This window comes from Podarcis gaigeae, assembly GCF_964106915.1.
Source record: "Podarcis gaigeae genome assembly, chromosome: 10".
Taxonomy (NCBI): domain Eukaryota; kingdom Metazoa; phylum Chordata; class Lepidosauria; order Squamata; family Lacertidae; genus Podarcis; species Podarcis gaigeae.
The window spans coordinates 75265132-75281681 of NC_139686.1; the positions used below are offsets into that span (position 1 = coordinate 75265132).

The following is a 16550-nucleotide window of genomic DNA, read 5'->3' on the forward strand; positions in this document are numbered from 1 at the left end:
GACCTGCCAGACTCAGACCTTGGTTGCTGTGTACTCAGTGGTCTATGGTGAGGGGTTAGGCATGGCAACTTCTTAAAAAAATATCCACTACTGTACACATCCCCTCCCATTTCCCTAAATGTCCCTTTAAAGAACTCTAGTACTAAAACCTCAAAGTTATTTTTAGATTCGGGAGATTAAAATGCAATTCACAAGTTCCCTGGAAGGAGCTGAGGAACAGGATTCCCCCCACCCCAAATTAAGATGTATGTGTGCCTGATTGCAGCCCAGATCTTTTAAAACTTGTATATGAAAGCAAAAGCAATTGAAGGTTTGTGGCATCCTAAGAACTAATTAATTTATTATGGCAAGGGTGAACTAGAGACCATTTCATGAAGTCACCACTGGTGACTGCTTGAGGTTCTAGCTCAATAATCAGTTTTTTGGGAGCTGGAGTTGGAATCATTCCAGATTTAGATTTGGGTATGGCTGCTCTCACACCTCCACTGGCCCTAACATCCTTAGTCAACATTAAGTGTACATCTCTCTTTCTGCCTCTGTCTCTATCCTCCAACCTTCTAATTGCAGATCATGACCCACCAGTTGAAGACCAGTGGATTAAGACAGAGGGCATGAATAAAATTTTCAGATGGGTTGTGGTGATAGTCTCCTTTCATGTAACCACTGTTCTGCTTTGTAGTACATGTTGAGTTTTTCATGCAATACAAGTTAAATCTGCCCACATTCAAGAGCTAAAAACTATAAGCTTATATCCAGACTGAATGTCACTGCACATTTTGAACTTGAATGACAGAACAATTCTCCCACACTTACAAATTTACCCTCAGGGCAGTACAGGAAATAGTTAAAAAGTTAATGTTTGCAAAGTGGAAATAAAATAATAATAATAATAATAATAATAATAGTTTATAAGTGAATAATACCTGTTTCTAGCAGATTTTCTCCTGCTTCAGTAGTACATTTCCTATTTAGCAGTACCTAACATGTTGAACCCATGTTAGGTATTTTTTAAAGTAAAAAGGAATATAACTCGTGGGACACATATTTCCATTGTGACTTCAAACGTGAAAAGCTCACACCTGGTTTACCTTTGTAATTAATGGGACCCACCATGGGCGTAGCCAGAATTTTTGTTGGGGGGGAGAACCGACGTGATTGGTCAGTTAGTTAAGTATGCTTATCGTTTTACTTGATCGGGGGTGGACACGCCCCCCCTCCTGGACTTCTCCATCCTCGGACTCTTTTTGGAAGAATCATGAATATGAGGCAAACCACATGTGTGCTGCATGTGCAGTTGACCTGGCCTCACGAAATTCCCGCAGGGTAAGCAAGGCTTCCCGAGACCCGCGCCGGACGGGCTGCCCTGCGAGGCCAGCGCGGGCCCAGGCGCCCCAAGTTCTGCCGGCGGAGCTGCAGGGGGCGCGCTCTGCGTCACGCATCCGCGGCACGTGCGAAGCCGCGCCGAAGCGGGCCGCGCCGAGGCGTCGTGCGGACGGGCCCTCCCCGGGCCGCCGCTTGCCGGGCTCCCACAATGCCGTGCTCGCCTCCCAGTTCCGTTACGCAGCATCTCTGGCGGAGCAGCAGCCGCCGCCGCGCGCCCAGAGCCAGGGGGCGGGCGGCGCAGCAGCACCGCCCGTGAGCCGCGGAGAGGAGGCGCCGAGGGGCGCGGGAGGAGGAGCTCCGCCCCGGCCGGGGGAGGGGAGAGGGGCGGCTCGGCGGCGCCCGGGGCTGCCGGAGGACGGAGACGCGAACTTCGGCGCCCGCCGCGGGAACTGCCTGCGGTGCGCGCCCGGGGCGGAGGCGCGTGGCGCGGAGAGGAGGCGGCGGCTGCAGTGCTCCCGAGGTGGATCCCCGGCCGGGCTGGAGTCTGCTGCAGAAAGGCTGTAAGTCGGAACTTGCGAGTTGGGCCACTGTCCCGGCGCCCCCCCCCGCCCGGTCAGGCTGGGCTCCTTCCGCGGCCCCCTCCCTCCCTCCCTCCCTTCCCCGCAGCGTCTCCTCTCCCCGAGCCCGACGCCTTGCCCTCTTCCGTTCTGCGCCCTCTCTCCCGCCCCTCCTTCTGGGGCCGCCCGCTCTCGTCCGAGTTGAGGGGGCGCCTCCCCGGGCCGCGCGTCTGGGCTTGGACTCGGGCTGCGTCGACGCGGCAGGCTGCTCTTTCGGTCCTGGTGCGTCGACAGGGTCGCTGCTCTGTAGCGTTAAAAAAATCCCCCTCAAGTATAAGTGCACTACCGCCTTGCCCCTCTCCTCTGCGAAGTGGAGAGCTTGTGCGGTGAGGAAAGACGAGCCCTGCAGAACGGGTAGAAATACTCGGAGTAAAAGCACGCCTGGGATCCAGCCGAGGGGAATAAATCAACTTTGCCGCTGCAGGAGTGGCTCAGGGTTTTTTTTTAATAGGAAGGTTTGACTCAGTCTAGTCTAGTCTCACAGTAGAAGGCGTTGAACGGATGGGTTTTGGTTTGTTGGTCCATGCAGCTGCAGCAACAGCAGCAACAGCAGCAAGCTCCTTTCTAAAGGTCTGTGGTGACTGTTCCTATGAGTCACTGATAATGGTACACAGTTGCCTTATGTGTGTTTCAAAACTCCTAATCCTGAGCTGTGCAGTTAAGCGTTTCCATGTCATTTTGATAACGTCAGCAGAGCTTTTGCTAAATTGCAAGTTACTATTGCTTATGGGTTTGAGTAATGTTTATAAATGAAAATGCAATATTGGGAAGGACACTTTCGGAAGATTTAACACTTGTCACATCCTGCATTGGATGGCAGAAGAGATAACATGCCTGTGCAAAAATGGGAGGGTTGAGGGCACGAATCTTGAAGGAAAATAAATGCATCCCTGACCAAACCATGCTGTCTGCCTGAGCTGCAGAGTTACAAAGTCTGACTTGTGGTTTTACCCAGGTTTGGCAGCATCACTGCTAGTTAGAATTGAATGCTCATTGGACTGTGAAGAGACAGTAAATAAATCTCTGTCCATTGATTTGGGCACCAGAGTTTTCAGATGATTGTAATAGAATGCTTTTGCGCTTGTTCTATCAAGGGTTGAAGCTTTCTAATTTGGCCAATTTATGCAGAAAATGTGTATGTTTGTGGACTTGAATTGGGCTAGCAGTGGAATAGCTTGCTCTCTTCCAGTATATAATCTGCAAAAATCTGGTTTTGTTTTGGGTAGTGCTGCTGTCTGTTTCACAGATTAATATGAGGTTGCCATTTCTGCCATTTACACACACATTTGTAGGGCAAATGGAAGTTTTCTGGAGTTCATATAAATAAGATTGTGAAACTGAAAGTTTTTCTGGCCCATTTCCAGACTGAGGTAATATTTGTGCCCAATAATATCCACATGAGGTATTGATTGGGGATGCACACTCCCATTTGTAGACTAGCCTACAAATGTTCATTTTGTTTATGCCACAGTAGCGTACGTCTGACACCTTGTTTATCCACGCTCTTGAGTGGACATGACAGTGGGAGAGGGGTGGTGGTGTTTACAGTATTCTTTTAATGTTTTAAGAGATTCTCAAATTCTGGATATTAAAAGGAAGGTCTCCAAAATGTGGCATCCCACAACCTTTCATATAACAGGATTGTACAGGGAGTCCTGCAAAAAATGTCATCTTGCGAATGGAGTGTTTATAAGCATGCTGCTGGGGAGGTGTTGCTAAAAAATAATGAATTAGGTTGCGATCCCAATCCCATTTGCCTGGCAGCAAGTCCTTTTGAATTCAGTGGGATCTATTTCTGTGTAGAAATGGTTAGGATTGTGCTGTTAGGTCTGTTCTTCCTAGAATTTTGATATAATAGACATGTTTAACTGTGACCGCAGTTGCTGAAGTGGCAACATAATATATGGTCCTAAGAGTATATACGTATATATACACTGGTATTTATAAATATTAAATTTTCAAATGACTTATAATGGCTACTGCTGAGGCTGAGCCCCATTTATGTTTGTAATGTACATTAACAATTGCCCCTTCCAGGGGCCACCAAGGGGCGCATTGGAAGATGGCCGACAATAACATCACTCCGACCCACATGAGGTAATTAAGAGGCTGATATGGAAGTATGCAGCCTCCCTTGCCCCCCCCAAGGGAATGGGGGGGACTGCCTTGCCAGCTGTGTCCATAATTCACCCCCGGATTCGAAAGAAGGGAGTGTGGGCACTTGGCACAAAGCCCTCAGGTGAGGTTGGCTCTCCCTGACGCTGTCTCTAATCGTGCACTGGTTCACATTAGCTCGAAATATATAATTGGAAATATATAATTGGAAAGAAGCTAATGCACATACATCAAGTGAAGATCGGGAGTAAAGACTGCTGATTAATGGGATCTCTGTGATCGGAGTGACGGGCTGGACAATAAATCAAGTGAAGAATCATCATTAAAAGATTGGCATGTTGGAGTGAAATGGAAGGGGGGAGGAAAAAACTTTTCTTTTTTTGTCTTAAGTGAGTACCAATAACCCTCCCCTCCAGAAAGAAGAATCGTTGCAAATTACTAATCACAAGCAGGAGATCAAGAACTGTGTGGAAATGAATTACTGATCAAAGAGAGGACTGGTGGAAACATCGGGGAATGGAAAGAAAGTTTTATGATGCAGTTACAAATGGAGTTTTGTTAAGACAGGCTTGCCCATAGGAGGACAAGGGGGAGGAGAACCAGGGTCATCGGAATGTGAATGTATGCTTATTGGAATGTGATCCTGACCTGGCAGGGCCCCCTGAGATATAGATTGGCAAGCCTGTGGAAATCAACAGACAGGCTGTGGGAATGTTCTTTACAGAGGTGTGGAAATGGCGTCTGTCCTTTATGCGATATGACTCTTGGAGAGTGTAAAACCCACACAGGAGATGTTTGTTTTCAACCCGCTTGTGAAGATTATCAGAGATCACAAAGAAAGGAATATATGACAACAACAAGAAGATGAGGAAAATAACAAAGAGACTATCTGGACAGAACTGGATAGAACTGTTTAATTAAAGCAGCAGCAAGAGTGATGTTTGGATCCCTTTCGGAGCTTGAAGTATGGGTACCCCCAACAAAATTTTAAAAATCTGGCTGTATAATTTGGAACTAATGTGATTTGGAATTAATGTGATTTGATTGGCCTGTTAATAAAATTATATTTATAACATTTGCCACTTCCCTCGCAGCAGCACGAGACGCCAAGCTGCCGCTGAGGGCATGGGAGCAGAGATGCCTTCCCGTCTGACTCCAAAGTTGCTGCTTTCCAACGCTTAAGTGCTGTTTTGCCTCGCCTCCCCCCCCCCCCATGAGCTTGCTGCTGGATTGCTGGCTGCTGCCTTCCATGCACCGCTTTGCTTCTCCTCCCCACCCCAAACATGTAACTTCAAATCTAGCACAATACATTACATAACACATATAGTATACCACACCAACACCCAGTATTTGTAAATACAGTGGTGTCTCACAAGACAAACTTAATCCGTTCCGTGAGGCTCTTCATATAGCGGATTTTTCGTCTTGCGAAGCAAGCCCATTGACAGCTTAGCGGATTAGCGCTATTAGTGGTTTAGCGGCTTTTAGCGATCAGCTGCTAAGCGGCTTATCAGCGGATCAGCTGATAAGCGGCTTAGGAAAAGGGGGGGGGGAAAGGGGGAAAAAACCCGCAGGAACTCGCAAGACATTTTCGTCTTGTGAAGCAAGCCCATAGGGAAATTCGTTTTGCGAAGCGCCTCCAAAACGGAAAATCCTTTCGTCTAGCGGGTTTTCCATCTTGCGAGGCGTTCGTCTTGCGGGGCACCACTGTATTAATTATTCAAATGACTTGTGGTTTTGGCTGCTATTGCAGGGGCTGAACCCCATTTATGTTTGTGGTGTCCAATTAAGAATTACTATTAAAAATGTGATATTAACCATGTCTCACAGTGTAAATTATGAATTACTTCCTGCATTTCAGAAAAATAAATAGAAAGTGTCGCTGAACTGGGTGTGGGGGTGCGAAATGGTGACTAGCCATTATGTTTTTGTGCCCATAACCAAGAGCCATGTGACAAATGACTTTTCTGTCCAGTTTCTAACACTGGTTAGATGGCCTTAGGAAGCCCTCTGTTCTTTTAGCCTCGGCAATCCTACCCCCCCCCCCCATTCCTTATTATATGGCCTGGTAAAGACTGCTGATATAAGGACTCTGAACACTTATGCACTAAAAATGTTTGTCTGTAAACCTTGAGAACCATAGTGTCGAATGGATTGGTGCATTAAACAAGGTACTTAGTAATTCTAATCTTAACATAGTTTTCAAAATTAGTTTTCTTGTTTACTCCAATAAGGTACTCAAAAACAGGATTGTTTTCAACAAAAGAAACTGTAATGCTTTCTATAATCCGGGATTACTGAACAAAGCATCATGCTGTGTAATATTGTTGTTGTATTCAGAGTTGTATGATAGCACATGTTCTTCAGCTGTTGTTGATTTTTCAGTAGTATAGACTTCAAAGGAAGACTGTAAAAGGGGAACTGTGGCAACAGAAAAAGAGGTTTTAGTTTCATTGATCTGTGCTGTTGAAGTACTTTGCTTGAACAGCTTCTGATAGTTCAAGCATCCAGATAAGGCTAAAAAGCCATATCTGGAGGTGGATCATTGGTTTGAGGACCACTTAAGCTCGTTTTACTTTGTAGTGAGAGCTGTTGTGAAGTAAATGAGAGGAATTATATTTTGCTAAGAGTTTATTCTGCATCCTGGAATGTTATAATTCATCTGACTCTGGGGAACTCAGGTCTGCGGGCTGGATCAGGCCCAATTGCCCTCTGGATCCAGCCCGCGGACGGTTCTGGAGTCACTGCTTGGATTGGTGCGATCACCATTTTTTAAAAAATGGCGCCATTTCCCCCCGCAATTCCCCCCTCTCTCCCTCACACACACTGCGGCAGCACCTCCTCTCCTCTCCTCTTCCTGGCTTCTCCCCGCCCTGTGGAGGAAGGGGGCTGGGCTTTTATAGGAAAGGGAAAGCTGGCACGGAAAGGAGAGCCAGTGTGGTGTAGTGGTTAAGAGCGGTAGTCTCGTAAGCGGGTGAACGGGGTTCGCGTCTCCACTCCTCCACCTGCAGCTGCTGGGTGACCTTGGGCCAGTCCCACTTCTCTGAAGTCTCTCAGCCCCACTCACCTCACAGAGTGTTTGTTGTGGGGGAGGAAGGGAAAGGAGAATGTTAGCTGCTTTGAGACTCCTTAAAGGGAGTGAAAAGCGGGATATCAAATCCAAACTCCTCTTCTTCTTCTTCTTCTTCTTCTTCTTCTTCTTCTTCTTCTTCTTCTTTAAAAAAAGGAAAGTGTGTTTTGGTTCCAATGGCCATATCCTTATCAGGGTCAGCATCATGGGCCAAATTTGACAGGTGGGTATCAAATTCCTGGCAAAGGAGAAAAAGCCCCCCTCCCAGAGGAAAGAAAAAGAGAAAAAGCTTTTCTAAGTCACCCCCTTTCTCCATAATATCCCCTGATATCAGGAATTTGAGGGGGGAACTTAATGGGGAATTAGGGAAACCTTATTTAGGGAAAAATAAGGGTTTAGGATAGCCTTTTGCAAAAGCCTCTTTGCAAGCTGTTTCAAAGGGTGCTTTCCCCCATGCTCAGCTGATGAGCAGGAATTAAATCCTGCTGCCTTGGCCACACAATCTTGTTGCCTCCTGGGAACAGCATCAAGCAGCCAGTGCCAAATTAGTGGTGTCAACTGATAGGCAAGTGGACATGGTTTGGGGGAAACTGCCTTGCAGGCCAAATTGGGGCTCCTGCCTGGCCATGATTGGCCCGCGAGCCAGAGGTTCCTCACCCCAGATTTAGCCTGTATGCTGCACTTAGTCTCTTGAGGAATAGTTCAGTAACACTTTGTTTAATATTGCAACTCTCCACCTGTGTCATGGTTGGCTTTTGTTTTGAACATAACCTGCTTCTGCTTATATTCAGTGGAAGTATTTTCTTTTTGCTAAAAATATTGCCTGGCTTTTTATGAACTTGCAGCTTTCTATAGGTACTGTAGGATTGCCACATTGGGCTTGACATTAATTCCAAGGGGTGTGAACAAATGATGAGAAGTGACATGCCTGCTTCACATGTTACACTAAGCCAGGGTTTGTTTTACAGCTCATGGTTAGTCTGGAGAGAACTAAACCACAAGCCTAGGTTTTGGCAACATGCTAAGCAAAGCCATGGTTTAGCTCAACATGATGCAGAAGAACACGATGGGGTTGCAATCTCCTCCCTGAGAGTGCATGCATGTGCTTGAAGCCATGGTCTGACTTAGTTCTAAATAGGCTACTATAGTAGGAGGATTGTTTGTTGAAGACTGTTAGAATCTACCTTCAGATCTTCATGTTGAGCATGCAAAGATGGAAGAGGAGCCAGTGTGTACAGGAGTATTGGACTTGGGGTTTGAGTGTTTGCTGCTGCCTCTTTCTCTATTCAGATTCCAAACACCTAATCCAATAAGGCAAATTAAAGATATGCACTTAATTTGAGTTTGCTCTGAGCACAGTTGAAACTGCTGACATTGGCCTATAAAACCCCAACAGGCATGGGGCCTTCACCCATTTGGATCCACCTGTTTGCTGAGGTTTTCAGGATGTCTCAACCATTGGAGGAGGGTTGCCGTATTTACTCAAGTCTAATGTGCACCTCAAGTTTCAGAACCTTGAAACAAAACAAAAAAAGTATTTGCTGCTTAGTGTAATGCTCATTGGCAAAAAGTGCACTCTTTACAAAAATGAGTTAAAGGTGAGAGGTAAATTTGTACATGCCCGTTTTTGAAGCTGATACTTAGCCAGCTCGTCAGCTGGTTAACCTTTAGACTTGCTGTGACATTATTCTTGTGTTAGCATTTTCAAATAGTCGGTTGCATGGTGGGGTGAGTGGGGTTGCACACATACCACTCAAGCATGTGCTTAGGGAAGGGAGTCCCAAGGTGATGTCTCTTAATCAATAAAGTGATTAATTGAAAGTACCATTCCACAGTGTTCTGTGTGTTCTTGGTTGGCAAAAGCCGTATTCAATGGATTGTGCATATTGAATAAAATCAAACTATGTTACAGAAAAGGTGGTGCCACGGGCTTAATACCAGGAATGTGGAAGGAGGCCATTATAATTCCTATCTACAAAAAAGGCCCTCCCGGTGACCCAGGGAATTATCGGAATATCAGTCTGCTATCGTCCATTGGGAAAATATATGTCCGTTTTTTGCTGGCAAGGTTGATGAAGTGGTCAGTTGAGGCTGACCTGATTGGACATGAGCAAGCTGGATTTAGATTAAACCAATCCACAACAGACCAGGCAATTATTCTTTATCACTTAGCCTGGAAATACTCGACACCGCGACGGGGCCAACTTTGCGCAGCTTTCATAGATTTGAAAGCTGCGTTTGATAGTATTCCGAGGAAATTACTATGGGATAAACTTGCCTGTTGGTGAATAGATAGAAGGCTCCTGTGGCTTATCTCCCAACTTCATGCCGGGTCCGTGGCCAGGGTGAGATTATCCCCTGCTGGAGACCTGACAAACCCAGTGCCAGTAAATAAGGGTGTACGCCAGGGTTGTATTTTAGTGCCTCTTCTTTTTAACTTATTTATCAGTGATATGAGGAACCCATTAGCCGTCTCACAAAAATTTATCCACACCCCTCGTATAGCAGATTACCGTTGTCCTTTACTTCTCTACGCAGATGATGCAGTACTACTCTCTTACTCCAGAGTGGGTTTAAGGAGGGCACTAAAGATTTTTGCGACATATTGCCATTCTAACCATCTGTCTATCAACCACACCAAGTCCAAAGTACTGATATTTTCAAGGAGTCGAAAACTTTATTCATGGAAACTGGAGGGCACGAAAATCGAACAAGTACATAAATTTAAATATTTAGGAATTTATTTTCAATATAATTTAGGGTGGAAAGCGCACGTTGAATATCTTCAAAACAAGACAAAAGCCCTATCACACTCCCTCCTCCGTTTTTTCTACTCTGAGGGGGCCTTATTCATCCCTGCGGCCTTGAAAGTGTATAGCATCAAAGTGATGGCCATGATGGCCTATGCTGCACCATTATGGGCTGCCTTTGCAAACCTCTCACCTTTAGAGTCACTCCAAAGCCAATTCTTACGCCGACTTCTAAAATTACCAACATGCGTAAGTAATGCGGCTATTCGCTTAGAAATGAAGATCCACTCAGTGGAGTTAGTTATATGGAGGAAAGTTTTGATTTATTGGATATCCCTATGGCATAAACGGGACGCAGGTGGCGCTGTGGGTTAAAGCCTCAGCGCCTAGGACTTGCCGATCGAAAGGTCGGCAGTTCGAATCCCTGCGGCGGGGTGCGCTCCCGCTGCTCGGTCCCAGCGCCTGCCAACCTAGCAGTTTGAAAGCACCTCCGGGTGCAAGTAGATAAATAGGGAAGGTAAACGGCGTTTCCGTGTGCGGCTCTGGCTCGCCAGATGCAGCTTTGTCACGCTGGCCACGTGACCCGGAAGTGTCTCCGGACAGCGCTGGCCCCTGGCCTCTTGAGTGAGATGGGCGCACAACCCCAGAGTCTGTCAAGACTGGCCCGTACGGGCAGGGGTACCTTTACCTTTACCTTTATGGCATAAACTCCCGAACCACTATCTCATTCAATGCATGTGGCGAGATGACTTCACAAATTTGTGGTCAGGAAAAATCCATGCCAAATTGCTGTCCTATGAGATCTCCCAGAAGTGCAAGCTGGATTTAGAAGAGGCAGAGGAACCAGAGACCAAATTGCAAACATGCGCTGGATTATGGAGAAAGCTAGAGAGTTCCAGAAAGACATCTACTTCTGCTTCATTGACTATGCAAAAGCTTTTGACTGTGTTGACCACGGCAAACTATGGCAAGTTCTTAAAGAAATGGGAGTGCCAGATCACCTCATCTGTCTCCTGAGAAATCTATGTGGGACAAGAAGCCACAGTTAGAACTGGATATGGAACAACTGATTGGTTCAAAATTGGGAAAGGAGTACGACAAGGCTGTATTTTGTCTCCCTGCTTATTTAACTTATATGCAGAATTCATCATGCGAAAGGCTGGGCTGGATGAATCCCTAGCCGGAATTAAGATTGCCGGAAGAAATATCAACAACCTCAGATATGCAGATGACACAACCTTGATGGCAGAAAGTGAGGAGGAATTAAAGAACCTTTTAATGAGGGTGAAAGAGGAGAGCGCAAAATATGGTCTGAAGCTCAACATCAAAAAAACGAAGATCATGGCCACTAGTCCCATCACCTCCTGGCAAATAGAAGGGGAAGAAATGGAGGTAGTGAGAGATTTTACTTTCTTGGGCTCAATGATCACTGCAGATGGTGACAGCAGCCACGAAATTAAAAGACGCCTGCTTCTTGGGAGAAGGGCAATGACAGGCCTAGACAGCATCTTGAGAAGTAGAGACATCACCTTGCCAACAAAGGTTCGTATAGTTAAAGCTATGGTTTTCCCAGTAGTGATGTATGGAAGTGAGAGCTGGACCATCAAGAAGGCTGATCGCCGAAGAATTGATGCTTTTGAATTATGGTGCTGGAGGAGACTCTTGAGAGTCCCATGGACTGCAAGAAGATCAAACCTCTCCATACTGAAGGAAATCAACCCTGAGTGCTCACTGGAAGGACAGATTGTGAAGCTGAGGCTCCAGTACTTTGGCCACCTCATGAGAAGAGAAGACTCCCTGGAGAAGACCCTGATGTTGGGAAAGATGGAGGGCACAAGGAGAAGGGGACGGCAGAGGACGAGATGGTTGGATAGTGTTTTCGAGGTTACCAGCATGAGTTTGAGCAAACTGCGGGAGGCAGTGGAGGACAGAGGTGCCTGGCGTTCTCTGGTCCATGGGGTCACGAAGAGTCGGACACGACTAAATGACTAAACAACAACAACAAAATGAGATCTCGCCCACGGAATTGCTCAAACTGGATCTAAATGTGGCAAAAAGGTGGATAAATCAAAGGCTGGATGATGCGGAGCTATTCCAAAATTTTGTAGCTGGTGGTGGAGCCTGCTCGCCGTTAAATTTCGGCATAACCCCTATCTACCGCGCTCCGTCCTACTTAACATCGCTTATGGCCGCGTCTCACCGATATGCCTTCATTAGAGCTAGGTTCAATGTCTTTCCAACAAACGTGCTGAGACATAGATTCACTAAGGGCCAAGTCCCTTCAATGTGTGCGTGTGAAATGAAAACATCTGAATCTCTACATCATGTTATGTTTATCTGCCCTTTGTACAGTTCAGTCCATGCTAGTATACTAAACTCCATAATCCAGCCTATGGCTGACAAACCAGTAGACCTACAGCTCGCCTGGGTTCTTCAAGATGTGGATCCTTATATTACCCTACAGGTTGCTAAATTCCTAACAGCCGTCCTCTCGTACAAGAGACGGAATGGAATGTTAGCTGATTATTGATAGTTATAAGAATTTTCTATAATGACATCAGATATTGAGTTTAGTGTAGTGCCTAAAATTTTTAATTGTAATCTTAAACTTTTCTTATGAATGGCTAATATCTCTCCTTGTGAGTTGTGAACTGTGTTATACTACTTGTGGTTTGTACGAGTCCGCAGTTTTATTTGATTTGTTTTGTTGTGTTGTGTTTCATGATGGGCGTAAAGCCGAATAAACATTTTGATTTGTGGTGCTCCTCTTTCCTATACAGTGTTCACATTTTAAGGTGGTTTGTCGCATGTATCAAGCCCCATGCCTTTTGAGATCCAAACTTCCAAAATATCCTAGTTGAAAGATCTCCAGCGTCTTGAAGTTACTTTATTTTTAATGAACAAATGTCTGTGGTTGTTCAGCCTCGTTGAATGAATAGGACTAGTATAAAACAGAAGCAAGTTGAGATGTGCTTTACTGAGAAGTGCTTACGTTTAGAAGGGAAGATGTTCTTCATAAGAGTCTGGTCTTCACAGCATCCCTACAGTCCTTGTTATAATTTGAAGTGAATTAAAGTAGTTGAACAGTCAATTTTTTATCATTTTAATGATCTTTTTTTTTTTGTTTTTTAAGAAATATTTATTAAAGTTTTCCAGAAATATGAATACAAAAATACATGAAAAAAGAAACAGAAAAAAGAAAAAAATTAAAGATACAACATACAAAATACAAAAAGAAAATAAGAAAAAATTAAAAAACAAATCCGTTTTTCATAACTTTGAACTCATTCGCTTGTTTCTTTGACCTCCTCACACCTCCCCTTCTTGTATTCCCATTTACATAATCAAATCAGCAAATCCTTACCCTCTTTCATTTATCTTAACTCTATATCATCTCATTTTATAACTCTAAATTTTCATCCATTATCAATTCATTTTTGCATATTCTTGTTAACTTTGTTGCTAATGCCACTTATTCTCAATCCAACATCATTTTAACATTCATTAATTTTACAGTGTTTCTGCAGATAGTCTTTAAATTTCTTCCAGTCTTATTTCACCATCTCTTCTCCCAGGTCTCGGATTCTGCCAGTCATTTCCGCCAGTTCCATGTAGTCCATCACCTTCATCTGCCATTCTTCCAAGGTGGGTAGATCTTGTGTCTTCCAATACTTTGCGATGAGTATTCTTGCTGCTGTTGTTGCATACATAAATAAAGTTCTATCCTTCTTTGGCACCAATTGGCCGACTATGCCCAGGAGAAAGGCTTCTGGTTTCTTCAGAAAGGTATATTTAAATACTTTTTTCATTTCATTATATATCATCTCCCAGAAAGCCTTAATCTTTGGGCACGTCCACCAAAGGTGAAAGAATGTACCTTCATTCTCTTTACATTTCCAACACTTCTTATCAGGCAAATGATATATTTTTGTGAGCTTGACTGATGTCATGTACCACCTGTATATCATCTTCATAATATTCTTTCTCAAAGCATTACATGCCGTAAATTTCATACTGGTGGTCCACAACTGTTCCCAGTCAGCAAACATTATATTATGACCAATGTCTTGTGCCCATTTAATCATAGCAGATTTAACCGTTTCATCCTGTGTATTCCATTTTAACAGCAAGTTATACATTCTTGAAAGTATCTTAGTTTTGGGATCTAACAGTTCTGTTTCCAATTTCGATTTTTCCACCTGGAAGCCAATTTTTTTGTCCAAATTATAGGCCTCTCTTATTTTATAATAATGAAGCCAGTCTCACACTTTATCTTTTAGTTTCTCAAAACTCTGCAATTTCAATTTGTCTCCATCTTGTTCCGATATTTCCCAATATTTCGGCCATTTGGCCTCCATATTGAGCTTTTTCTGAGCCTTTGCTTCAATTGGTGACAACCACCTTTGGGTTTTATTTTCCAGTAAGTCTTTGTATCTTATCCAGACATTAAACAATGCTTTCCTGACAATATGGTTTTTAAATGCTTTATGTGCTTTAACCTTGTCGTACCACAAAATATGCATGCCACCCAAAAACATTGTTGAAACCTTCTAAGTCCAAAATGTCTGTGTTCTCAAGAAGCAGCCAGTCTTTCAACCAGCAGAATGCTGCTGATTCATAGTAAAGTTTAAGGTCTGGCAGGGCAAATCCACCTCTTTCCTTTGCGTCAGTTAGTATTTTAAATTTTATTCTGGGCTTCTTGCCCTGCCAGACAAATCTAGAAATATCTTTCTGCCACTACTTGAAACAGTCCATCTTGTCCAAAATTTGCAATCATTTTAATGATCATTTTGATCATCATTAATTTGAACTATTTTGGAGGAAGTTATTTTAATATTATGCCCTGTATACATTGCCATTTACACTCCCACTCTTAGTTTTTGAAGCTGCAGCCACAATGCATGTCAGTGGTGTCGTTTCTTGCAAAGTACAACTGTTTGATGCACTTTTCCTCCAACCAGCTTCAGTTCAACTTGAAAACTTAAGCTAAGTATGTACATTTGAGACAGCCCCCTCCTAGAACTCCTCAATGGCTATGTGGGGCGGGGTGAGAGAAGAAAAACAGGTAACATGCACTGGTTGAAGACAACCTTGCCCCCTCTCTGGTGTGCACAGCAAGGCACAAATAAATCTTGAAATGCAAAGTGGGAAGAGAACAACCTAGTTGCGTTTTAAGCTGCTAATGGGTACATACCTAAGGAGGAGTTACGTGATTAGTAGTATTAGTATTAGTAGTAGCAGCAGTATTCAAAGGCATGATATATGGAAACAGGAAAACAATTGGTTACTCAGAATTTTTTTGTATCTGCAGATCGGAAGTGTTCCCTTGAACAAGGGGTGTGAGGGACATAAGTGAGCTGCTTTTCAAGCAGGTGTTTCTGTAGTCACAGCATTAGGAATGTTAAAAGCATATTATGACTGTGCAGTGGGCAGGAGAGCTGAAAATGATGCCAGTATATTTCACATCTGACAACCCAAGTGCCCCATTGGTTTCAGATAGTATATGGGTAGACCGAGTCTAAAAAGCCTGGGACACACATTTTCATGGCCCTCTAGCGGCTATGGTGATTCATTTAATACAAGTAATGTATCTAGCATTAACTCTGGAAGTGTAAACAATTTAATCAACCATTTTGGGACTTTCTGTAATCTCTAAAAGGAAAGCTTCATATAGGGTTACTATCATCACTTTAAACATCTTTTTAATCTTATCATATATCATTTCCCCAAATGCCCTTGCCTTCCTACAATTGCCCCACATTTGAAAAAGGGTTCATCTGCTTGTTGGCATTTCCAACAATTATTAGAAATTTCTTTATACATTTTAGCCAGTTTACTAGGTGTAGTAATGATCAAACATTTTAAAATGCAAAGAAAGAGAAAGTATACAGAATGAAAAAAAGATGACGAGAAAAAGAGGCTTTCCTCAGAAGCAGTGCCAAATGAAAGTTGCTATTGAAACTGTCGTGCACAGGTAGCAAGGCTGGAACTATACTCCTAGGTCTTTATTGTGAAGTTTATGAGCAGGATTTTGACAAATTTTTACTGCTTAGCTCAATAACGTTTTGAACCTGACACTGCAGGCACAAAACTCATACTCATGACGGCACAGATGACCACTCAAAGAACCACAGTTATAGGTTCCTTGTCAGTCTTGTTAAATTCAGCGGTGAATGTAGGTATTTTACTAGATCTCCATAATGGTTCCTTCCCAGTTTAAACACTGGCAGTATAACAGCACTCAAAATCACGGATAACATAGATGATTCTGCAACACTATACAACAGTTACAAACAAATTTACAAAATTGTGCCCATTGAGTAAGATTTTATTTTTTTTACACATTGGTCATCGCTTAGTTCATTTATTCATGTGTATAAATAGAATTTATAAATGGATACAATCTATTTCAGAAAAACAGACCAGGCAAGAAAGGAGGAGGAGTGGCGTTATGTGTCAGGGATGTGTATACCTGTGAAGAGATCCAAGATTTGGAACCTCTAAGCCAAAGTGAGAGCATTTCGGTCAAAATTAAGGGAGAGAAGAATAACCGGGACCTCATTGTGGGAGTTTACTATAGATCCCCAAGCCAAACGGAGGACATAGATGATGCCTTCCTGGAACAGATGGCCAAGCATGCAAAAGGAAGGGAGATAGTAGTAATGGGGGACTTCA

At 43.8% G+C, this 16550-nt stretch overlaps 1 protein-coding gene across 2 annotated transcripts in view; it reads left to right on the forward strand.

Annotated features, from left to right (window-relative positions):
- Nucleotides 1–1697: 1697 nt before the first annotated feature.
- The window catches only part of RASSF8 (Ras association domain family member 8), a 109169-nt gene continuing 94316 nt past the window's right edge, over nt 1698–16550 (forward strand). Inside the window, exon 1 of one of the 2 annotated variants that reach the window (XM_083701601.1) lies at nt 1698–1883. The gene's annotated coding sequence lies outside the window, so the exon portion shown is untranslated. The remainder of the gene's footprint in view (nt 1884–16550) is intronic. The other variant, XM_083701603.1, reaches the window with a different exon arrangement.